The sequence below is a fragment of the Meriones unguiculatus genome, chromosome 16, assembly GCF_030254825.1.
Source record: "Meriones unguiculatus strain TT.TT164.6M chromosome 16, Bangor_MerUng_6.1, whole genome shotgun sequence".
NCBI lineage: Eukaryota > Metazoa > Chordata > Mammalia > Rodentia > Muridae > Meriones > Meriones unguiculatus.
The window spans coordinates 4,307,348-4,332,199 of NC_083363.1; the positions used below are offsets into that span (position 1 = coordinate 4,307,348).

The following is a 24,852-nucleotide window of genomic DNA, read 5'->3' on the forward strand; positions in this document are numbered from 1 at the left end:
CATTCTCCTCTGGAAAGGGGATGCTCTCTCTAGGTGGGATGTGTGAGGGGGAGGCCTTCCGATCCTTCAGTCCATGGCTGCTGACAGTCCGAGGCACACCCATGCCGTATGAGCTCTGCATGCTGCAGCCTGTCTGCCCTTCCTGGCAGACCTGGCTCTTCTACACTTCAGCAAATTGAACTACCCGCTTGCCAAGTAACCGGGGCTGAGAGCCCTGCGCTTCGGCGTGGCGCCTTACCCTCTTTGACTCTTGTTTGGCACGCGAAGCCTGGTACCTTTCCTCCCTTCTCACCCAGTTCCAGTTTCTGCCTCCGTGAGACAAACAAGGGCAAAGGGCAACGCGGACAGGCCTCAGCAGAGCTGACCAGGCCTCTCGTGCCTTCCTTCTTAGCAGCACCTGAATCCCCTGGAGGCCGTCAGGACAGAAGGGATTCAGTCACTGGAAGAGCCCCCGAGTTGCCCGTCTGACAGCAGCGCCCTGGGAGCCACGGTCTGCGATGGCAGGGTTCTGTCCCCCGGGCCGCAACACCAAGATAGCATGGCTAGGTAGCCTTACGTCCCGTGGAGACCATCGCCTCTCCGAAGCAGCTCTCCATCTTTGGCCCCGACACAAGCACCCGTGCACGCAGTACTGTGCTAAGTACCATTGCTGCAGGTGCTGCAGCGCCCGTGGCACAGTCCCTCCCCCCTCTGAGCAGAGCTGGCGGTCAGCTGCGGTGCAGGACAGTGGTTCCGTGGGATGCCTCTGTGTGGACGTCCGCCTCTGACAGCCGGTGTATGTCACAGGAGTTGCCTTCTCTCTGAGGCTGGGCTGAGGGGTGACCTTTCCTTGGGTGGCTTGGGAGCACTGGTACAGGCTGGTCTGAGGTCCGGCCCCAGCAGGGACAGCCTCCTTAGCCTATCTTTCTCCATCTCTCGTGTGGCTGTAGGTTGCGGGCCACCATTGGCCCCTTGGCCTTTCAAGTCCCACTTCCCTCCTGTAGGAATGCTGCTCACAGCAGTGTTGGCTCAGGGCCCCAGGTGAAGGCAGTGGCCCCAGACCTGCTGCTGAAGTAGCAGCAGGGAGCACCCTGGGCCTGCAGCAGCTCTGGGTGGATCGGAGAACGGCACGGCGGCCGAGTTCCGTGCTCTGTGGTCCCAGGCAGCTGTATGAGCACAGCTTAGGTCATGCATGCCCTGCTGTACAAGGCTTAGGGCGTACCTGTGCCTCTTGTGGTCCAAAATGGTTGCCATGGTTCCAGTCATCACGCCAGACACCCTTGGAGAAAGGCAGGAAGAGAGGAGTGATGCCTCATCTCTTAAGGAAACTTAGAGAAAATGCCCTCCCCCACCACGAGTTGCAGTTCATAGCATCTCGGAGCTGTGGCAACTTCTCTGTAAAGCGCCGTGACATCCTGCAAAGGCCAGGACACATGGAGGAGCGCCCGCTGTTGACACTAGTGTCTGTGGCGTTTCCTTTCCCATCTCCCCTGACCCGGGGGCTCCCTGGCCTCTGCTGCACACTCTGTCCTTTGCTCTAGTTTCCCCCACCCCCACCTGCCCTCCAGCCTTTTTCTTCTCAGTTTCCTGCCCTGCCCCCCATCTTCTCCCTCCCCCTCTTCCCTTCCTTCCCTCAGTTCCCAGGAAGTGACAATCAACAGCAGAGGCCCTCTTGCACAGATGAAAGCACAGCTTAGCCTCCTGAACTGCAAATCAGTGAGGGGTTGAGAAACTTGATCTGGGGTTTGCTTGGTTTCTTTTCTTTTTATTTTTTTGAGACAGAGTCTCTCTCTCTCTGTAGTCAGGCCTGGCTGTCCTGGAACCTACGGTGTAGACCAGGCTAGCCTCTAATAGGCAAAAATCCACTTGCCTCTGCTTCCATAGTGCTAGTATAGGTACGGCCAGCACTCCAGGCTCAAATGGTTTGTTAATCGAGTGGGAAATAGTAACTTCACCAGAAATGTCAGTGGCTCGTAGCGTTCATTGCATGCAAAGAACAGACCTGGTGGATGGTTTAGGTCTCTGCTCTGCAGTCCAACGCCAGGTCTGCCTCGCGGGCTGCAGGGGTGGGGTGAGGGGGATGAAGAAGGACACAAAGCCACCCCCCCACGCCCACGGAGCTTCCCAGCGCAGCCCTCTGGTGGCCTTCGCACCCGTCCCCTGGAGGCTGGGACATCTTCGCCGGGGCACCTGGAGTAGAACCAGCGCTCCGTCCCTGAACCAGCAGAAGAGCGTGGATCTGGCGTAAGAATAAGCCGTCCGCCGCCGTTCACACAGCTAAATGGCTTCATTTAGTGGCCCTGTCTGCTAGGAGCCGCCCAAGTGTCCTCATCCAGAGGCAGGCAGGAACAAACCAGGAGAAAAGGACAGAGGAAGGGTGCCAGCAAGCCCCAGCAGCCTCGGGGCTCGCCTTGTCCCATGCGCCCCTGTGGCCCCCTCCCCTTTGCCATCCTCGTCCTTGTTGCTGGGGCTGGCTTTTGTCCCTCCAGCTCTGACCCCAGCAGGCCACCTGGAACCTGAGGAGGCCGCTGGCTTAGCAGGAGCCTCTGGGAATGAGCCCCGTGTTTGAAGAGCCCCACTGCAGCCTCGGACACTCAGAGGCCACTGGCTGGAAACCTCCTTATTCTTGGGTGCACGGGGCCACCTCCAGGAGGCCAGGCTCCAGGGACAAGGGGTCAGGAGAGGGACATGAATCCTTAGAACCGTGAGATCTTCTTCCAGGTCTGTTACCCAGTGCAGCCGTTCTGTCCACGCTGCCAGAGAGGCATTACCACTGAGGACAAGCACGGCTACTCTAACAATACATGTTGATGCTCTTTCCTGGACTCAGAGGAAATTTTAGAAATAATTATTATACCAGTGGATACCTCTCTCTCTTGTTGTTGTTGTGGTTTTGAGATAGTTTGCTTATGTAGCCCAGGCTGGCCTTGAACTCAGGATCTTCCTACCACAGTCAACTGCTCTTAGCTCCCAAGAAGCTACTGGATCAAAGGTGTCACATCCCAGAGTGGCTTTGAACTTGGCAGTGTAGCCAAGGATGGCCTTGAACTTATGACTTTCCTAGCCCCTGCTGGCCCCTCAGGAGTGTGAGATTGTTCTGACAGGAGCAGAGAAGTCAGGAAATCGGCCCAAGCTCACATTCTCGAAAGTTCAGTCTGGCTGCAGGCTGGGGCAGGGCAGGAGATGTCTCCTTCCCAGGTCTGTCCAGTGCTGTTCTCTGATACATGTGGGGGGAGGGCCGGGGGAGGCTTGCAATGAGTCTGTGTGCATCTCTGCTTTGTGTGCTGCGAAGGGTGAGTCAGGCCTCCCCCAGGCCTGTCTACGCCCCACCTCAGAACTGTACCCCAGCCCTGCAAGGACCACCTCCTTCCTTCCATGATTTATCTATTTTTATTTTGTGTGCCTTGGTGTTTTGCCTGCATGTCTGTGTGAGGGTATCAGATCCCCTGGAACCAGAGTTATAGACAGTTGGGAGCCACCATGTGGTTGCCGGGAATTGAACCTGGGTCCTCTGGAAGACAAGCCAGTGCTCTTACCTGCTGAGCCACCTCTCCATCACTTCTTCTTAAGTCATGTGAGGATTTTGGTTGTTGGCCTCTCTCCCTGAGGGATTTGGAATGTTTCCAGGAAGCTGTGGGTGGTCAGGGCGGTAAGTTCTGGCGTTCCTCGGGAGCCTGGGCCATGACTCTGGGTGTCCCACTCAGCTTCCTGCCTGTCACGTTTTGATCGTACCGGGTTGACGCAGGGATTGGGGAGTGTTATTGATGTTAGTGGGGTGGTTGCATCTGCAGGCAGAGGCCTGTGTGGGATGCCTCGATAAGAAACGGGATTTTCGTGGGCAGGAGCATGGCAGATGTGTGGAGTGGCTGGACTGGACAGAACGATGTCTGGACGCAGCTCCGGACCTAGGGCAGGGAGAGTGACTGAGGACACTGCGGCTTGTGTGTCTGGGCTCGTGTCCCCTGGGAGCTCCCAGGATGGAACAGAGCATGACGGCAGAGGAAAGGAGCATGTGCTGCCTGCCAGGCCCTGTGCTGGCATCAGGGCCGCCTGTGGCTGGCGCGAGGCGACTGCTGTCAGAGACACTGAGCTCTCCAAGGCCCCTGTATGGTGTTTAGTCGGCAGGAGACGGGCTCCGACCAGGGTGCAGCTGATGGCGGTTTCAGCCAGTGAAGGAAGGTGGCCAGGCACCGGTGGGAAGCAGGAGCAAAGGAGGCCCCCATCTTGGGGGAGGAGGAAGAGCCAGCTGGTTGGGGGCCCGCTCACAGGGAGGAGAGGGCAGCATTCGGCTGTGTGTTGGTTGTAACGCTTTGAAGGTTCCAGCAAACACCAGCCTGAAGACTGCCCCCTTCAGGCCTCAGAAGCTGAACCAGAGGCCTGTGGCATAGTCTTCCTGGTGTCTGGGGCCTGCGCCTAGGTTTTCAGGTGTCCCTCAGTGCACCCTCAGATGACCTCTGGGCAGGTGGAGAGAAGGCCTGATAGTCCAGGTTCAGCCTGTTCACTTGTATTAAAGTTAACATGTTTATTGATATAAAAATAGCATGTACACAGATGAAAGAGTGCATGGCCAAAAGGAACAGGCTGTCTTTGGTTGTGCAGCCTCACCCCCCCAGAGCAAAGGAGCGTGTGACTGGCTCCTCCCTGCACACGCTCACGTGCACACGCTCACGGTTGCTCGCTTCCTGTTCCCACACCCCGAGGCTGCGGAGCTTAAGTTGATCTGACATCTGGCTTTTCCCACTGGAGTCTGCGGCTGAACCCTTTCCGTATGAGCCACTGCATTCTCTTCAGAACCTTTCTGATGTCCCTGTGGTATGTGTGCAGTTTAACTAGCGATCCTCAAGCAAACATGAATGCAGCTGGACACTAAAAAGCCTTAAACTCGGGGCTGGAGAGATGACTCAGCATTTAAGAGCTCCGGCAGCTCCCCGTTCTCCGTCACCTCAGTCTTCTGTCACCTCAGTCCTCTGTCTGGCCTCTATGACTCTGCACACATTCGAGACGCACTCAGGCAAACATTCACACACATAAGAAGAAATACAGTCTCACAAAGAATGTTTAAAGCCATAGACTTGGGTGAGCTGGGCCTTCGAAAGCAAAGCCAGAAAGGAACAGGCCAGAACGGAGCCTTACAGCCCAGGATTCTCTGAACCGGGGAGGAAGCTTCTAGAACATGATGGCGGCCTCCTAGAGCCTCAGAATGGAGAGCGTAGCTCAGCAGGGCAGGTGGCAGGCGCCACGGGCTCCCACGGAAGTGAACACCTCCCAATGGACAGGACAAGAGCCAACTCCTTCTGTGGCGGAGAGAAGGTGCAGCTTCAGGAATGTCCCCCCAGGAGCCACACACCTTGCGTTTGGGGCAGAGTCTCGCTGGGACTTGGAGCTTGCCAAGTGGGCTAAGCCGGCTGGCCAGGGCCCCCCAGGAGCCACCTGTCTCTGCCTCCACATTGCTGGGCCCACAGCCGTGTCTGCCATACCCAGCTCCTTCACGAGGTCTCTGGGCATTGAACTCGGGTCCCCAGGCTTATGCAACAAGCACTTTACCAGTGCAGCTGTCTGTCTACCAACCTGAAGAGCTCCGCCTCTCAAACGAGCCAGAGAAGAAAGGGCAGGCACTTAGGATAGGAGGCAGCAAGGCAGTGTCCATGCTTGGCTCAGTCCCCTCTACCACCGCCTTGAACTGGTCTCTGGTCAGCAAAGGCTCACATGCCTGCTCTGTGCCCAGAACTGTGGGGGTAGTGGGAAGCAAGGGTACCTACCCAGCACCCACCCTCCAAGGGCTCCACCCGGTAGGCACCATCAGCAAAGATGTCACTTCTTCCTGGGGGGATTAGAATTGGGCGGGGGTGGTGATGAGCGTGGAGACTCCCAAGGTTCTCCAGGGTTCTGGAAAGGGCCACTATCTCGGCAACAGCCACCTAAAGTGCGTGCAGGCGTGCCTGTGCTCACACCCCAGGCGGCCCTCGTGGGCAGAGCCCTGGCTGGGGAAGCAGGAGGCTTATCTGAGGAAGTGGTGTTTAAGCCAGTGTTTGAAGGATGAGGCGGCATAAGTCAGACTAAGTAGGGGCTGAGGTGCCCTAGGTGGAGAGCTGCCTCTGTTGATGCCTCAGGGTCGGGAGAGCTACTGGTGAGCTAAGTGCCAAGCCCTCAGCTGCCCCTCACCGGTGTTTCAGACCCTGGGTGGTCTCTCTGCCTCTTCTCTCCTCTCTCTCTCTGTCTGTCTGTCTGTCTGTCTGTCTCTCTCGTTTATGATTTATTTTAAGTGCCTGGTGTTTTGCCTGCATGCGTTATATGTCCACAGAGGTCAGAAGAGGGCGTCAGATCCTCCTGGCAGTGTAGTTGCAGACAGTTGTGAGCTGCCGTGCAGGTGCTGGGGATCAGACCCGCACCCTCTCAGTGCCCCTGACCACAGAGCCATCTGTGCAGCTCTGCCTCCTCTCTCGGGGCACTGAGCTCAGAGCACTGCTCTGGTCTGCGCGCCCTGGGCCCAGCCTCAGCGTTAGGCTCACTTTTCATAATCGGGAATCCAAGCTGTGCCCTGCCCCTTAGAGAACTGGGTGCTGTGGCTCCCCACTCCTCATTGGACTTTGTGAGTGGCTGGCCTCGCCTGCCTTGGCCTTTCCTCCCCAGTGTGCCTCCCCGGCAGACTGCCTCCTGGGTGGTCTCCCTGCATGGATCTTTGTCCCTCGCCCCAAGCTTGGGTCAGTCAGTGCGTTTATACCTGCTCGGTCCCTACGATGGTCCAGGAGGTGACAGGTTACCTGAGGAGTGCTGTGGCTGCAGCTGGAAGGCTGCCCCGGGAGCTCGGCGACGGCTGCCGCAGGAGGCCAGGACTGACTCCGGGTCCCCAGCAGTTCCCGGCCTTCAGGATTCGGGGACAGAAATCCCTGAAAGCATACAGTATTCTCAATCTTTCGCCACACTTTATGGATTTTAAAAGAAGAGGCTATTAAACGGACTTTCCCTGTTTCCTTCTCCCATTTCCTTTCTCTTTGATGTTGGAGACAAGGAGGGTCTCAGGCTCCAAGTCTTCCTGTATCTCCATCCTGGTTCAGGCTTCACAGGCACACGACACCACATTCATCCTGAATGATCTTTCCGTGATGAAGTGTGAAGTCCTAGGTTCAGTTTCCAGAACCCACATTAAAAGGTTGGGTGCACACCCATAACCCCAGCTCTGGGAGGAGGACACAGGGGGATCCCTGAGGCCGACTGGCCAGCCTGGCCTACCTGGCAACTTCCAGGCCCGTGAGCAACTGTGTCTCAATGGCCCTTAGGAGGCCTGCCACCTGAGGGCTGAGGAAGGAGGCCGCTTAGTTCCCGGCTACCCAGGACCATACAGAGCCAGGTGTGGTAGCTGCTGCACCTTCAATCCCAGCCGAGGCCTGGCAGGACTTCCCCTGCATTCTCCAGCCACCGGCACTGTCACTGCCGCGTCATGAGTAACAGCAGTTAAGAAACATCCCGTGTAGGCAGATGAAGCTTCCGTACCAGCGTACCTGGGTTTGGCACTGGGCACCTCTGTTGCTGCTTCCCAGGACTGTGAGAGTGCTTCCTCCCCGGCTGGGAGAAGAGGAGAAGCTAGTGAGCCAGACCCATTTGTGTCTTGGGGACAGCCTTGCCATGTCCTTGTGCCAGTCTTCTGAGGCAGCTGCTTGGTGCTAAGGTCGTGGCAGCGCAGGGCTCACAGAGCACCACCCCTCCTCGGGGAGAAGGTCGAGGGTCTTTCCAGCACTGCACAGGCGCTCAGGTAGGAAGCAGGCCCTCCTGGGCTACCTGCAGGGCGTTGCACGCTACCGGCTGCTCTCAGAAGGAAGGCTGCGTCAGGAGTGTCCCGAAGGCATCCTCCCCGCCTCCACCCCCTCCCCAGGGACGCGTAGCTCTCAAGGACCAGCCCGTGAGCCATGCTAAGGTCAGGCCTCGGATCCGCAAGCTGGCCTGTGAATCAGTCCCAGGTAGATAAAGGAAGGCCCTGCCTCCGTCTAGAGACTTAGGGGGAGAGAAGCAGGAAGCAGTAGTGGGGAAAGGCGTACGGGGCCTGGCCAAGCAGGTTATGGTGGGTGGGGAGGTACCACCTGCCGGTAGCCTCAGGATTTGGGTGGAGATTCCGGAGGAGGTGGCCAGAAAAGAGGGCTGGGACGGCTGAGCGCTGAGCAGCCCAGGACCGGGCCTCCTGGCCTCTGCTGGCGGCCCACCAGCAGCCCACAGATCCCTCTTCCCGTTTGCAGCAGACCCCAGTGTGCTCCCGAGCCCTTGGTGAGTAGAGAGGACTCTCCCCTCACACTCCCTGACATCCTTCCCCACAACACTATTGTTGAGAGGCTAGGGCCGAGTCAGGATGTGGCCTTTCTTGTCTGGGCCACCTTGTCCTGTGTGGCCTGTCACCACAGCACCGAGAGAGTCAGCTCTCCAGGCGTCCCGGGTGCCTGCCCTGCCCTGCACCCCTCGCCAGCCTCCAGGAAAGCTCCTGAGTAGGAGCCCGGAGAGTCCCGGCGAGGAGCAGGTCGCACTGTGTGGGCTGGGGAAAGTGCTGGGATTTCTTTCCCTGGCTGGTGGCCACCTCGGACCCTGCACTCCTGAGGGAAGCAGCGTCCACAGGTTATCCGTGTCACCAGCCTAACACCTGGTGGACAGAGGCAAGCTTCCCTGGTGTTGAGTGAGAGCCAGTTCTGGCTTGTTCGTGGGGTTGGGACCGGAGCCCTGTGCGACCTGAGGTGTGTGAGGTGTGCTGCTCTATGGGTGTTCTTGCAAGTGTGGTCCTTGTAGCCTCGCTCCGGCGTTTCTCGGCCACATCCACAGACCCCCTCCTCCTGGCTTTGCTCCTCCCTCCCCCAAGGGAGAGGGCAGGGTTTCACTGGCTTGAGGGCTGCCAAACGGGCATGTGGGGGCTCCCGCCAGGTGAGGGAGGCTCTGGACATGACCGGGCTTGGATCTCTAGGGTGCTTTTTTAGGTCACTGAGAGGCCATCTGCTCCTCTGTCCTCTCACTCACTTCTTTCTCCCTTTCCTCGGGGACCAGGAAGTCCTTGGGGACTTCCTGCTTCCTCGAGCTGTGTGAAGCAGCCCTTATCTGGGACTAGAAAGCTCCAGGAGGTGTGTGCTTGAAAGCGCTCAGGGACCTGGTGTGTCCTGAGGCTCCCTTACTCCTCAGCATCTTCCTCAGCTGCTTCCTGGGAGCTGAGCCGCTGCCTTCTGTAGAGTTGTTACATTCGTTGTTTGGTTGGTGTCTCTGTGTGTCTGTGCCCACATGTGGATGTCAGAGGAAACCTGGGAAGGAGTCAGTTCTCCCCTCCCACTTTGTGGATCAGGTTCAGGTCATCCGTCTTGGAGGCAAGTACCGTGCCTGAACCCGCTGAGCCATCTAGCAGGCGGAGCTGCAAGCTTCACCTCTTCACCCACTGTCATCATGGTCGTATGATGTCAGCATGGCCATATGACATCAGCATCCCCGTATGATGTCAGCATGCCCATAGGATGTCAGCATCCCCGTATGATGTCAGCAGGGTCATGCGATGTCAGCATGGCCCTATGTCAGAGCTTGGGAGGCAGAGACTAGAGGATCGAGAGTTCAGTGTTGTCCTTGAATTCAAGCCAGACTAAGCTCCATGAGACTATGACACTGACTCTCTCTCTTTGGTTTTTTGAGACAGGCTCTCACTATGTAACTGGCTGGCCTGGAGCTCTCTATGTAGACTAGGCTGGCCACGAACTACCTACCACACCGCCGTGCTCAGCCGACATAAGATTTTTAAGAAATCAGAAAATTAAAACAGGAGTGGAGAGATGGCTCAGAGGCTACAGACACTTACTGCACTTGCAGAGGACCCAATTTCAGCTCCCAGCACCTCACATCACACAGCTGCTCCCGGGACCCCCAGCGCCTTCTTTGGGCTTCTGCGGGCACCTGCACACATGGGCACACACCCACACACATACATAAAAAAATCTTTAAAATTGTTAAATAGCTTTCACATCAGCCGGAGCCACAGAGAGGCTCGTTGGTTGCCCGTTACAGAGCCCGGCACTGGGGCTTTCTTCTCTGACCTGCCGACTTCACACCTCTCTAGAGGCGGGTGGGAGATGAAGCTGTTGAACTGTCAGGCAGCACGCATGCACCAGCCCTTACTTCCTTCCTGCTGCTGTGGTAAGATGCCCTGAGGAAGTGTGCCTTACGGGAGAAAGGGCCTACTGCAGCTTACAACTCCAGGATATAGCCCATCATTTGGGGGAAATCAAGGCAGGAACTTGAAGCAGGTGGTGCACAGTCAAGAGCAAAGAGAGAACGGATGGACGCACAGGTGCCTAGAATGCCCACATGCCCAGGGCTTGCTTGCTTGCTTCACTCTTACACAAGCCAAGACCCAAGCCAAGGGCATGGTACCACTCACAGTGGGCGGTCCCCCTTCTACATTAATGCAGTCAGGACAGTCCTCCTGAGGCATGCGCACTGGCTAGCCCAATCCAGACAGCCTCCACCAAGGCGCTCTTCCCAGTAGAGGCTACACGATGCTGAGGTGACGGTGGTATCACAGTATCTTCTGGGCTTGAGAGGAAGTTTGGAGCTTGCTACTCAGATTCAGAGAGGGTGGAGGGAGAGGCAGTCCACACGTGGAGCATGGGCTGAGAGAACCCTCAGTGGGCCACGAAGACCGGACTCCAGGTAGAGAACAGGCTCAGCACACAGCAGGCCGAGGGTTCAGGGCAGAGAACAACGCCCCCTCAAGGACTCTGCGATCAGGCCACAGGCCACAGACACCATCTGGACAAGTTATGGGAAAGCTACCGTCGGCTGTGCAGGCACAGGGCCAGGGGCACTGATGACTGACCTCTCGGGTCACCACGGGTCACCACGGGGCGTGCCTTTCTTATGAATGTGTGCAGGGCCCTTGAGGGCAAAAGGAGGTGTCAGATCTCCTGGACCTGGAGTCACAGCTGGTTGTGAACTGCCTGGGTGGGTGCTGGGAACCCAGCCCAGGCCCTGGAAGTGCAGTAAGGGCACCTAACAATTTTCCATTCTCTAGGAGCTTTTTAAAGACAAATCCCTTTTTCTTAATCCTTTTTCTTTCAATCCCATTTTTTAGTGTATTCACCTTTATTTGTGCAGTCAGTGCACAGACTAACACGTTTTTTTTGACACATTCCTACACACTCAGTGTCGTTTGCTCTCCCACCTGATGCTCTCCCTCGCCTCCTTGCCTGCCACATGCCAGTCTTGACTCACAGTCATCCCCCAGCCGCTTTCACAGCTCATGTGTTCTGTCAACCTTCCCACCCCTCTTCCTCCTGCCCCTCTCCCCTCGTGGGCCCCTTTCTGGTCTCCTGGCCTCTACTTAGAATAAACTGCATATAAATGCACATATATAAAAATCGGAAGGAAGGTCCCGCTCTGAGAGAGAACACACAGTGTGTGTCTGTCTGAGTCCGGGTTACCTCCTATAAGGTTTCCCAGTTCCATTCTTAATGTCTGAGTAGAATTCCACTGTGTGACCAGACGACAAGCAGGACAGGGCCAAGGATGGCGGAGAGTCCATTTGGTCAGGGTACGGAAGGATCTTGTAGTCGTAGATTTCAGGCCTGGAGTCGAGAGGGCTGCAAGCTGCTGTCCTCACGGTAGATTGGTTCTTTGTCCCTGCCCGACCCGTGGTCTCCCTTCAGGGCTCTGCCTTTCTCGTCTGTGAATGATGAGTTGCTGCCAGCGTTTAGAGACCCTCATTAGCTTTGTGAGTCGGCAATCTGGGACACTCCGGGTACAGATGACCTGGCTATCCCAGCGGACAGATAGACAGCCTGGCTGGACAGAAACTGGCCTTTCTTAAAGCATGACACTAATTTCAAAGTTTCTTTGCTCAGCTGGGTACGGTGGCCAGTGTCCTTAATCCCAGCACCCAGGAGGCAGAGGCAGGTGGGTCTCTGTGTGTTCGAGCCCAGCCTGGTCTACGCAGAGAGTTTTAAGCCAGCCAGACCTAGTCTAATCAAAACCAAAAAACAAATCAAAGTTATTTTCTCAGAAGGTAGAAAGACCAAACAATAGGAAAAGAGTCCATTGTGGCTAGAGGTGAGGCTGAGCCGCTGGGGTCCTTGCCCGCTGGGGTCCTTGCCTGGAGAATGTAAGAAGCTTTGGCGTTGATCTCTAGCAGTGTGTAAATGTGTAAGAGTGGACATGGTGTACACCGGCGGACTTAGCATCTGGACTGGAGGACATGGAGCTCAAGGTCACTCTTAGCTTCATACTGAGTTTGAAGGCAGCTTGAGCAACACAAGACCCATCTCAAAAACAAAGTTTAGCACTGGTTGTTTCAGGTTACTTCTTTGTAAAGATTAAAGCAAAGAGAGACTGTTTGCCTAACGAGTACAAGGCCCTGGAGCCAAATTCCAGTAATACAAATAATAGTAAGTAAATAAAACCAGAACTTATGAAGCCAATGGAGACTTGTTTGGGAAATTGGACTACTGTCTTGCTCCTGATTCCTGGAAAGGCCAGATAACAGCTAGGGTGGCTTAGGAGGTGACACTTTAGCGTAAGTGACTCCATTTTGTTGTTTAGCATGATATGTTGGAGCCAGGTGGGCACTGTGACTGTCAGTACTGGTCACCTGTCGCTGATGGTCCGACTGCAGCGGAGGGTGGGTAGGCATGTGCCCTTTTCCTTCTCCCTCCCTCTTCTAAGCTGGAATCTTGTGTGCCTAGACCACGCTCCCAACAGTCTTCATTAAAAACCATCTGTTTAGGCCAGGCATGGTAGCACAGGCCTGGCACTTGGGAGGCAGAGGCAGGTGGATCTGTGAATTCGAGGCCAGCCTGGTCTATAAAGCAAGTCCGGGACAGCCAAGGCTACACAGCAAAACCCTGTCTCAAAAAACAAAACAAAATAAACAAAAACTATCTGTACATTCATGGCTTTATTTTCTTCTCTGAACTCAACTCTTTTCTATAATGAGGACATATTCTCAGAATTATCCTGGATGGCCCAGCTCTCTTTGACCTTGAACCTTCTCTGAGGCCTCCAGCGGGGACCCAGCGTCTGCCCTGCCTTCTCTCTCACTTATGTAGCAGGTGCTGGCTTTCTCTCCACCCTGGGAACCCAGAGCTTCAGGGCAGCTAAGGATTTGCCACCACCTGCCCTCCTGACGGGCCTCCCCTGTGGAGCGGTACTTGATGCTCTGCTCAGGCCGAGCATTTGGAGCTGAAGGGTTACAAGCAGCACCCTCAGCCTCTGGGGCCTGTGTCTCCCCGAGTGAACTCAGCACCAGTTTCCTGTTATCCTGGCAATCAGGGGTCCTCAGGATCTAGAATAACCCAGATGTGGGTCGTGACCCCTTCGGGGGTCATATATCAGATATTTACATTATGATTCATAGCACTAGCAAAATTACAGTTATGAAGTAGCAACAAAAATGATTACGTGGTTGGGGCTCAGACAACATAAGGAACTGTGTTAAACAGCGTTAGGAGGCTGGGAACCGCTGGTCTCCAGAGAAAGAAGATTCTGGTGGGCGAGAGACAGACCAGGGAGAAATGAATGCCGCTGCTTCAGCCTGGGCACCAAACCATGGCCTTCATTTACTATTTTGAAATTGTGTGTGTGTGTGTGTGTGTGTGTGTGTGTGTGTGTGTGTGTGCAGGAACCCTCAGAAAAGGGCCTTAGATAATGGAGCTGAAGTCAGAGATTTGTGAGCCACCCAGTGTGGATGCTGAGGACCAAGTCTCTCCAGCTCTGACGTGTTCTTCCTGATTACCACTTGCTGCCCATTTGGCTGGGTTCTCCTTGAGCAGTTACTGGCCGTGGGTTCTTCTCATTCTACGAGTGAGTTGCAGAATCACCAAATGCGCGTGGTGCCCATAGAGGTCAGAAGGCAGCATCAGATCCCCCGGAGCTGGGATCACAGCTGGGAACCGCCATGTGGGTGCTGGGACTCGAACCCAGCTCCTCTGCAAGAGCAGCCAGTGCTCTCAACTGCTGACCTGTCCCTTCAGCCCCGGGACTTACATTCTTTAGGGAAGAGACAAGTGCGGCTTGGATAGGTGAATCACTGTGAGCAGACTCCAGAAGACTGAGGAACTCTGGCTGCAGGTCCTTGAGGGTGGCTCACTGAACTGGTGACCTTTGAGAGAAGGGCCTGAAGGAGGTGAGACAGCAAATAAGCCCTGGGCAGGATGATCTAGACCAGCCAGGAGGCACACAGATGTGTCACCACAGAGGTGACTCTAGGAGCTGAGTGAAGGGAAAGTGAAGAGGGTCCAGCCCTGTGTCACGTGGTGCACGCGTAACATTGGGGACAGTGCTGTGCTCCTTACAGAATTACCTAGCCCCGCCCGTGGGAACCTGGACACTTCCTTCCATCCTCTAGCCATTTGGGGGTCCATCGACAGCTTGATGTTTATATTCTGTTAAATGTCTTCATTTAGGTATGTTGAGAAAGCATGTTTTGTGGCTGAGTGATACTCCATTTTTCTGCACATGCTGTTTATCTGACCATTCCTCTACTGGCAATGGTTCTTTGATGGTTTCTCAGCACTGTAAATATGGAGCCGGCACCTGTGTGTTTTCCTGCACAGGGAATTAAATTGTCCATCACAAGGGCTAGTGTTTCCAGGCCAAGCTCAAATTTGGTAGCCATAGTCCTCCGGATAGATATGGGTGGCCACATCACAGCTGTGCCATTTCTTGTGGCTCCTTTCCCCCATCGAGGGTCAGAAGCCTGTCAGCCCTGATCACCTGCCTGCCTCCTCGCTGCGTCTATTACCCTGTCTCTAGGGTCATTTTCATGCCCTCCCCTTGGCTGGGTTCTCATCTCCTACTCCTGACAGAGAGCGACAGGATTTCCCCAGACAGGGATCATAGTGATAAAGTGAAATACTGGGTTGTCAGTGCTGAGCATTGAGTCAGTCCTGCCTGCCGGGCAAGGTGGGCTGGTTAGATGAGATCATTGTAAAGTGAATTAGTTATCTGTATATATTAATACAGGAAATAGTATGGCAGCAGTTATTCATAAACCAGCTATTTTCCAAATAGAAACTTCTTAGATTTATAATAAGTCTTAAAGCACTAGAGCTGGGCAGGTATCAGCCCGCCTGTTGCTTCTCATCCGAAATCCCAAATATTTGCACACGTGCCATTTGGGCTGCTTCTGCTCCATCAGGAAAGTCCCCAAAGCAAGCTGCTCTTGGTGTCATGATTCTGGTTACCCATGGCAATCTCCTGTCTCCATCTCCATCCTCACCCTTCTACTCTCCTCGAGGTCTTTCCAGCCCAGGCTGTCAGCAACTTTACTAAACAAGCAGGGATAATTAGGAATCAGTCCTTCCATCAGGTAGATACAGGAGATGGTTCAACAGACGTAACAATGCCCGTGGCAGGGCGGTAACCTGATCTCTGGGCACTGAAATCAGCATCTAAAAACAGTGCACAGACCCTCCTCCAGCGGCTAAGGGGCGGCACTGGGAGAACTTGAAAGGCTTGCCTAGTCTTAGTGGTTTGGGAAGAAAAGTGATGATAGTGTCGAGACAGTCCTTGGTGACCGTAGAACTCCAGAGCAGTGCTGCTGGCCAGAAGGTTGGGCTGCCGGTTCTTAGCCCTGGGGTCCCTTAGACACCACATGGAGCTGTCAGACCCAGGTCTGTAGCTGTTCATGCCAGTTACTGCACATGGTCGTCAGAGGAGGCGCGGGAGCACACCGGAGCGTGGGCGGGGCTTCCTGGAGATCACTGAATGGTCAGTGCTGTCTCAGAGCAGGCTTCGGAAGCATAGGCCTCTGTGTTGGCCGTCCTTGGACAACTCAGCCTGGATCTTTCCAAGAAAGGGTAGGCACCTGCTTCCCAGAGCAGGCCAGGCTCTGCAGGTGCTCCCTCCCACCACCTCCGGCTGGGTTCACCTAGCCTCCCTGCCTAACTAACATCCTTTGGGGCCTTGGAAGGGAGGTTTGATTGTTTGTTTGTTTTCCGGCAACGCTGGACCTTCAGAGTCCTCCCGGGCTCCCAGTTTTCCCCATGTTGACGACCCTCCCTCCTGACGTGATTCACCGTCTATACCTGGAGCCCTCCTGGCTGCGGCCACGGCCCTTCTCTGTCCATTGGTCCCTGTCCACTTCTCTTTGCATCTGCTCCCCTCGCAGGAGTCCTGTGTGTCCTGTACATCCATCACAAGCCCTCCCTCCCAGGGTTCCTGATGTCAGTCCTCCAGAGAGATATGGCCGTCAGTTACCGTTCAGTATTGTGTCAGCTTCTTGACTAATGTACTTAGCAAATATTTGTTGAATGAGTGAATTGGCAGCAGATGGCAGCCACTGGCAGGGGTTGGGAGGAGGGCAGAGGGACAGTGTGGACATTGGCTGACATAGGTCCGAGGCCCTGGTGGACAGGGCAGCAGGGCCTTGCAGGAGGCCTCTGCTGAAGACCTTTGCTTAGAACCACTGTCAGAGTCCAGAGTCTTTTCAGAATCTGGGCAGGCTTTCCTACCGTTCAGCTCAGCAGTCCTCCCGTCCTCCCGTCCTCCCGTCCTCCCATCCTCCCTCAGCATAAAAAGCACTCCATGCTCCCCAAAGGAAACTTAAACACAAAAATATGATCCAGAAGACAAGCCAGGCATGGTGGCACACACCGTTAGCCCTATAGCACTTGGAGTGAGAGACAGGTGGATCTCTGTGAGTTCAAAGCCAGCCTAGTCTACATAGTGGTTTCGAGCCCAGCCAGGGCTATGTGGTGAGACCCTGTCTCAACAGAGACAAAGAAAACACAAGTGCTTTCTAGTGACGTGAGTGGATTGTGGGTTTCCAGCTGTCTCTGCGTGCACACACGTGTCCACTTCAGTGTGGAGCCACAGGTCATGCCTGGCTGTCGTCCCTCAGATACTGTCCACCTGGGGTCTGAGGTGGGCTCCCTCACCGACCCGCATCTTAGGCCAGCAAGTGCCAGGCATCTGCCTGTGTGCGCCGCCTCAGCCTCGGCCCCACACTCCACCATCACAAGTGTGCACCACTGCTCCTGGCTCTCCCGCATGGCCCCTGGGAATTGAACTCAGGTCCTTGTGAGTGCATGGCAAGCCCTCGTAAAGCTGTCTTCCTGGCGTAGTTTTTTTTCATTTGTTTATTTCTGTGTGTGTGTGTGTGTGTGTGTGTGTGTGCACATGTCCAGTTCACGGCATTACTTCTGCATTCATGCGGAAATCAGGTGCTAGCCCACAGGAACCCACTCTCTCCCTCCACTGCCTGGAGCCAGGAGTTGGGATTCAGATCCTCAGGCTTGGTGGCAAAGCACCTTTATACCCAAGCCATCTAGCTGCACCCACTCTTTGGCGAAGACAAGGTCTCACAGAGTAGCCCAGGCTGGCCTTGAACGGCAATCCTCCTGCCTCAGCCTTAGCTGGAACTACAGAATGCTCTCTACCAGGCTTACTTGTTTCTGTGCACAAGCTCTCACACAAGTCACATTTCTTGTTTGTGAAATAACATTTTAGAACCGTTTCCATTTTGCTACAGTTGCAGGGGTGGGCATTGCATTACCCCTTGCTTGCCAGAGTCCAGGGCTGCTGAGAGCCAGGCCCACCCTCCCTGCCACAGGCAGCTGGACGGCCCACCCGAGGCCCCTGTATTCCCTCTGCTCTCTTTCCAGAACATTCTGTGGTTGGGTGCTCAGGGCAGAACTAGAAATCCAAGGGGCAGGTTCTGCCGGTCATGCTGTCTGGCTCCTGCTGTCTCTGACACTTTGGGGGATTGACCGGAGGTACCCGCTAGGGTGAATCCACCCTGGCCTTAGGTGTTCTGAGGAGGTGGGGTGACCTGAATTGGCAAATGAGAAGCTGCGAGTACCTCGGAGTCGCTGGCCCAGTAAATTGGGTCACTGGGTCAGCACACAGATTACTGATTACCGGCAAAGCTCGGGACGGGCATCCAGGGCCTTCCTCCTAGTCTCCCCGCGCCCTGCTGGTCCCAAACCACTCCTCAGGGCTGTGGGGCAACCTCTGCCTCAGTGACACTGACACTCACGCCCCTGCAGTGGGCAAGGAGGAAGCGGGCTGGGAACAATGGCAGAGGATAGGGCTGGAGGAAAGCCCGGGCTATCCATCAGCAAAGAAGCCCAGAGCTGTGCTCTTCCCCAGGACACTTTTTTCTGCTTCCACTTTGCCCCTTTTCAGGGTGGGTATTGAGCAAGCAGTGAGCGCCCTGCAGGGCTCCTGTGATGGTCAGGAGGTAGGAGCGGGAGAACGTTAGAGCCTTGCCCTGCTGAGTGTCCCGAAGACCAACGGCAGCGATGCTCAGAGCAGCCGTACATGCGGTGGCCCCGCCTGCAAGCCCATCTTGTTGCGGCCTGCTTTTTGGACCTCACTGTGTTGACTTTAGTGTCCCAGAACGTGGCAGAAGTGAGTGCCATCTCAGACTGGGATGGGGAGAGACAGATCCAGGACTGACTTAAGCCTGGTAGACTTAGCTTTTAAAGGCATCAGATATGAATGACAGGGACATAAGGAAAGCGATCCCTTGGCAAGTACTGCGGGCCAAGGCTCTCAGGGTGCTTACCCATTCACCAAGTGCCCGTTGAACACTCACTAAACGGCACTGTGCCAGGCACTGGGAACCCACCCCAGCAGAACAGAGGACACTCCGGGGTGTGATGCCAGAGCCAGGGCAGCCGGCACACCTTGCAGATCCGGAGTCAGGACTGAGGTAAGCAGGGTGGAGCGGTGCTAGCCCAGGCCGGCTTCCTGGAAGGAGAGCCAGAGCACCCAGTGCCAGCCTGAGCCACTGCGGCCTGAGCATGACGGTGGAGTGTAGGGGACAGAGCAGGAAGATGAGACTAGAGAAAGACTCTCGGGGACCTTCAGCTGTGACCTGGTGCTTTGTGGCAGGGGACCGGTGGCAAGCTCTCGTGACAGATTCAGCTGAGGGCTTGCAGCCACACGGGAGTCAGGGGAGGGAGGGCTCCCCTCTGGCTGAGAGGAGATTCCAGCGCTCAGGATTCTGCCACCAGGTCAGGGAGATGCTGGCTCCTGGTGCATTCGTGAGCCAGCAGTACACGGAAGACCGGAGCGGAGCCTTCCTGCCCAGGCTCAACGCATGTTCCTGTAGCCATTATATGACCCTGTTCCTGGTCCCTCCCTCGCTCCACTCCTCCCCCTCTGTCTCGTGTGTGTGTGTGTGTGTGTGTGTGTGTGTGTGTGTGTGTGTGTGCGCGCGTGTGTTTTGGAACACTACCATTTCCTCTGTTAAATGGGGAGGGTAGCACGTGGCTCTTGGGGTAGTTGTAAGAGGGTCACCCACCGAGGTCCCCTGGGAGATTGGGAGCCGGTGACATGGTGATGGAGGCAGCGAGAAGGCCGTCTAAGGTGTGAAGGGGCCCTGACGGCCCCTGCCATGCTGATAACGCCCCGGGCAGGGCGCACAGCCGGCTTGGCCATCAGGGAGATACCAGGAAGAGCACCGGGGCTTCCTTAGCTGACCTCACCGGCTCGCAGGGGCCGGCGGTCACCTTCAGCTGTGTGCCAGTCTTCCCTAGAGGTGGGGGTCATGGGGTCAGGCTCCCACATCGGCCTCTGCCTGCACGATCGCCCTGGCCAGGGAGAGGTTTGTGGGGCTTGCTAACCGCGCACCTGCCCTCTTCTGGGCGGGAGCCTGGGTGTACGAAAACGTGTTCACAGCCCAGAATCAGAGCAGTCCGGGGACTGATTGGGCTGGAAACCCCTTGCTTCTCCTCGTGGCTGCATGTAGGGCCCTGACCTGCCAAGGACTTCGAGGCTGCAGCGCCTCTAGTAGGCAAACTCCTGCTCAAGGGCTTTGTGGTCCTACATCACTGCTGGGAGCCGCCATGAGTGTCCAGTCTGGACAGGACTGAAGAAGGGAAAAAGAGAGCAGGCTCCTGCCAGGTCAGGTGGCAACAGTCTTGGAAAAGCCAACTGAAGGTGTCTCCCAGCTGCTGGAGCGGAACAGAGCCGGGGTGCCGGGCAGGGTGGCTGGCGGATGGCAGGGGCAGGTCTGTCCTCCTGGCAGAACACGGAGGTGGACGGACCGCAGCTTGGCAGTTAGAGCTGCATGGGAAACAGCCTAAGGAATGCGTGCGGGTTTCAGAACAACTGGGTAGCGCCCCCGCCCCAGCCAGCACCAAAGAGACAGCTCTGGCCAGGGAGGGACGTTGGCGTGGGCTGATGTTCCAGGTCCTGATCGTAAGTCTGAAGAGGATCCATGGGCACGCTAAAAACAGCAGCCTTCCTGCTGTTAGGAGAAAATCCTCCCTCCTAGCAGCCAGACAGAGGCTGAGCTGGGGCTGAGGGCTGGGTCCAGGCGATCTGGCTGGCGCAGGGCTCGTCAGCTCCCAAGCTCTGTGTCTTCCACCTTGTCCTGTCAGGTTCTGAGGCTGGGGCCTCTCACCGCTTCTTCCTCTGTCCGGGGGGCATTGCTGCAGGGCTCATGAGGACCGAGCACAGCCCGTGTGTCACCCGTCACAGTTCCTGGGTACAAAAGGGCCCCTGGGATGCAGTCCTGAGCAGGAAGCCTGTCCCCCAGCCCCCAAGAGCAGAGGGCAGGAGGGACCTACAAAGAAATGCAGGGTCAGTTATATGAACAAGAGGACTCTTGTTACCCCTGCCCAGGGAGCCCCAAATCCTCCTGCTGCTCCCCTTGCCCTCCTGCTCAACCAAACAACAGGTTTCTTTTCCCATTCTTGTCCTCCTCACGCCTCCCCAGCCACCCCGGGAGCCCCGTTGCCTGTGCTCTGCACGGGAGCCACCGACCCCGCAGGCTCTCTCCCTCACCCCACCGTGGCCTTCCTGTCCCCGAGCTGTCATGTGCAGCATGATGACCTTTGGTGCTTGCTATCTGGCAGCAAGGTCATTTCTGCAGCAGCCAGGCGCCTTGTAGCTCCAGCCTACCTCGTGGCCTGTCTCCTCCGGCTCCCACCATGTCTCTCCAGGCAGGAAGCAGACACACGCAGCGCTCTGGGAAGGATCCCGTATTCAGGAGGTCACTGTTCATGTCATTGCTGGGGTCACGTCCAGTACCAACTGCAGCGAGCAGGGATGCCCCTCCCCACACACTGCTGGCCTTGGGAAGACTCAGCCCAACAGAAACAGTGAGGGGTTTGGGGATACACGTGGGAGGGACAGCTGGCTGCCCTGCAGAGGACCACATTCGGGGAAGGGGGCACAGCTCTGAGCATCTCCATGCTCCTGTTCTTTTCTAGGTTTGAGACTTGGGGTGAGGGACCCGGCATTGGTCCCTAAAGAGCTGTCCATGGCAAGCAGAGCTTCTGAGCCCTGCAGAGCAGTGTGGGTGAACAAGTGCCAGGGACAGTCCAGTAGGGGAGCAGGGATGGGGCCAGGAGCACCAGGGCAGTGCCATGGGTGCCCAGTGGTCCAGTGGTCCTGGTCTTAGGGAAAATTATGTTTTAAGTTTTATTTTATGTGTATGGGTGTTTTTTGCCGGCATGCACATCTGTGCAGCATGTGGAGTCCAGAAGAGGGCGTCAGAGCCCCTAGCACTGGAGTTACAGACCGTTGTGAGCTGCCAGCACACTAGAACCCAGGTCCTCTGCACGAGCAGCGGGGAACTCTCAGCCACGAAGCCATCTCTCCAGGCCCTGCTACGGCATGCTTTAAAGCAATCAGCAAGCATTCCAAGTGAGCGTCCTGCCAAAGAAAGGCTCCGTACACATGCCATGCCCTGCGTGCCCCTAACCCAGCTCCTCCTCGAGTGAGATGGATAGACATCTCTGTAGCTGAAACGGCTCAGTACGGTCTGTGTGTGTCTTCTTTCTGTGCAAGGAGGCTCACTGCATGGGAATGTCTCCATGTCACCGTCCTTGTCTGTCCCGGTCAGCAAGGGTGTTCGGGCTTGGCGGCAAGTGCTGTGGTCGCTGAGCGTCTCCCCAGCCCCCAGCCAGGGCGGTGCGAGCCTCCTCCACTCTGTTCTTGCATCCCAGGAGTCACGTGAATTTTACAGTCACCATCTCCAGCTGACCTCTGAAGTAGGGACTTCAGAGCTGAAGGCTGAGTGTTCCCTCTTCACATCACTGTTAGCATTGCTTTTTATTTTATCCTGATGCTGATTGTTTGTAGAAACGATAGCCATGTTAATTAGCACTCTCTCTGTGTTTCTGACCAGAATATTCAAGAGAACACTCTGAAGGGAGGAATTCCTTACATTGGTCACAGTTGGTCACAGCTTCGGAGGGCTCATTTCTCCGCGGGAGCCAGGAAGTGGGGTCGGGGTGGGAGGTCAGGGTGAATGACGGTTGGGCTGGCTTTCTCCTCTCCCTTATTTCATCTTGCCCAGCTCTGTCACCCTGATAGTGATGCTTCCCGGGTCAGTCCACAGCCATCGCCCGTGGCCATCGGAGCCCTGTTAGGCCGCCCCACCAGTCAGATCACGGGAGGATGGCCTTGCTCAGCACTTACTGCCCCCCACCTATGGGAAGCTTGACTGTGGACAAGCCTGCAAGTGGGGTCTGGGCAAAGTGTGTGTGCGTGTCCTTAGATAATGTGAAGGCCAAACCAGCTGTGGCCATGGCCAGTACTTAACAAAGCTCACTTCAGATTTCCCTCAAAATTTGTGGTAACGGTCTTAGTCTCATTCTGTGGAGTTAATAATAGATGGTCCAGTGTGCCGCCTTCTGGGGGACTGAGGGTTGAACCCAGCTTTTCACATACGCGTGTCCAGGCTCTACCGTGGGTCCACAGCCACTCCTGTTAGTGTGTTTTATTTGGAAAAAAATAATAAAGCCCGCCCCAGAGACGGGTGTGGTGGTGAACGCCTTTGATTGTGTAGCCCTGGCTGCCTTAGAGCCCGCTGTGTGGACAAGGCTGGCCTCCCTGCAGTGGCTGCTGGTCTGGCCACCACACGGGCTTGCAGAGGTCACTAGTCCTTAGGAAGGAACTTATGGGCTATCTTAGAGAACTTAGTAATTTAACTCTGCTTCTTGTCTGGTTGGTTGGCTGGGTTTGGTTTTTAAGGCAGAGTGGCCTAGGCTGGCCTCAAACTTGCTCTATAGTCAGGCTAACCCTGGAACTCCTGGTCCTCCGCCCTGCGCTCCCGACCACGAGCTGGGCCGCCATACCCTATCTGTGGGAGCACACCAGGGCTGGCTGAATGCCCAAGAGGCGCTCCAGCAACCGGGCTGGCGTTTAATGTTTTTCCTAAAGTTTCCTTTAACTGTGTAGAACTTTTACATAATTCAGTCTGTTAATCTTCTACCTGTAATCTCGACGCCCATAAAGCTTTTATGGTTTTATTGTCAGGCCCCATCTTAGTCACATAAGATGGCTTTCTTGTACTTTATGAGGGCTTTTGTTGTTTTGATAGGGTTTCCTGTAGCCCAGGCTGGCCTCTGTGTAGCTGGGGATAACCCTGAGCTTCTGAGCCTCCTGCCCCCACCCCCGCGTGCTGGGGTTACAGCCGTGCACCCCCACACCTGGTTAATACGTGCTGAGGACCAAACCTGGAGGCCTGTGTATAGGAGAGGCCAGCGCTCTACCCACTGGGCTACACCCCGTGCCCTTCACATCAAGGCCTTAGTTTTGGATCTCTGGTGCTTTCGTGCTTTGTCTTGGGGTAGATGTGGGGCAGCTTCCATGTTCGTGCGTTCTCAGGTCCCATGGCTCAGTGTGTGTGCGTCTATGTGTCTGTGATGTATGTGTGTATGTGGTGTGTGTGTGTGTGTATGTGGGGTATGTGTGGGTGTGTGTGTGTGTGTATGTGGGGTATGTGTGGGTGTGTGTGTGTGTGCGTCTATGTGTCTGTGATGTATGTGTGTATGTGGTGTGTGTGTGTGTGTATGTGGGGGGTGTGTATGTGTGTGTGTGTGTGTGGTGTGTGTATGTGGTGTGTGTGTGTGGTGTGTGTGTGTGGTGTGTGTGTGTGTGTGGTGTGTGTGTGTGTGTGTGTGTGGTGTGTGTGTGTGTGTGTGTGTGGTGTGTGTGTGTGGTGTGTGTGTATGTGGTGTGTGTATGTGGTGTGTGTGTGTGGTGTGTGTATGTGGTGTGGGGCGGGTGTATGTATGTGTGTGTGTGGTGTGTGTGTGTGGTGTGTGTATGTGGTGTGTGTGTGTGTGTATGTGGTGTGTGTGTGTGTATGTGGTGTGGGGCGGGTGTATGTATGTGTGTGTGTGTGGTGTGTGTGTGTGGTGTGTGTATGTGGTGTGTGTGTGTGTGTATGTGGTGTGTGTGTGTGTATGTGGTGTGGGGCGGGTGTATGTATGTGGTGTGTGTGTGTGTATGTGGTGTGTGTGTGTGTATGTGGTGTGGGGCGGGTGTATGTATGTGTGTGTGTGGTGTGTGTGTGGTGTGTGTATGTGGTGTGTGTGTGTGTGTATGTGGTGTGTGTGTGTCCTTTGAGGAGCTGCTCACACCCTTCCCTGACTTCTCAGGAACCTTTGGGCTCTGCAGCACTTCGGCTTCAGGGCTGCGTGCCCAGCTGCTCTGAGGACAGCTCGAGACGCCGGTTGCAGTCCAGGCGGGGGAAGGCCTCGGGCGGGCTGGCAGGGCTCAGTGTGAGGAGGGAGGAACGTGGGCGAGAGGTGCTTTGCGGGAAGCTGTTGTCAAGCTGGTTGCCCCGCCCAGCGAGCACACCATTAATCCCACAGTTAAGGGCAAAGGCAGGCGGCTCTTTTTAAGTTCTAGGCTAGCCTGGTCTACGTGGGGAATTCCAGGACAGCCTGGCTACATAGTGAGGTCCTGTTTCACAAAACGAACAAAGAATAAAGGTGCTCTCCAAAGCCAGCCCTGGAGTCATCACCAGCCCTGATGCCGCCCGGGGTTTCTGAAAGTTTTTCGTCCATTCTGTAGTCGAGTTGGTGGGCCTAGAATGGGCTGAGGGACGAGCCGAATCTCAGGGGGCCTCCGGTTGGGTAGACAGGCACAGGTCCCGAAGCCGGAGCCTCCTGGGAAGAGGGA

General features: G+C 55.8%; 1 protein-coding gene across 2 annotated transcripts in view; it reads left to right on the plus strand.

Annotated features, from left to right (window-relative positions):
* The window catches only part of Ppard (peroxisome proliferator activated receptor delta), a 63,753-nt gene that overhangs the window by 23,802 nt on the left and 15,099 nt on the right, over positions 1 to 24,852 (plus strand). The window contains exon 1 of one of the 2 annotated variants that reach the window (XM_021630143.2): positions 18,373 to 18,637. The exons of the other annotated variant lie outside the window; for it this stretch is intronic. The gene's annotated coding sequence lies outside the window, so the exon portion shown is untranslated. Of the gene's footprint in view, positions 1 to 18,372; positions 18,638 to 24,852 lie in introns of those variants that run through there. 2 annotated transcript variants of the gene reach the window in all.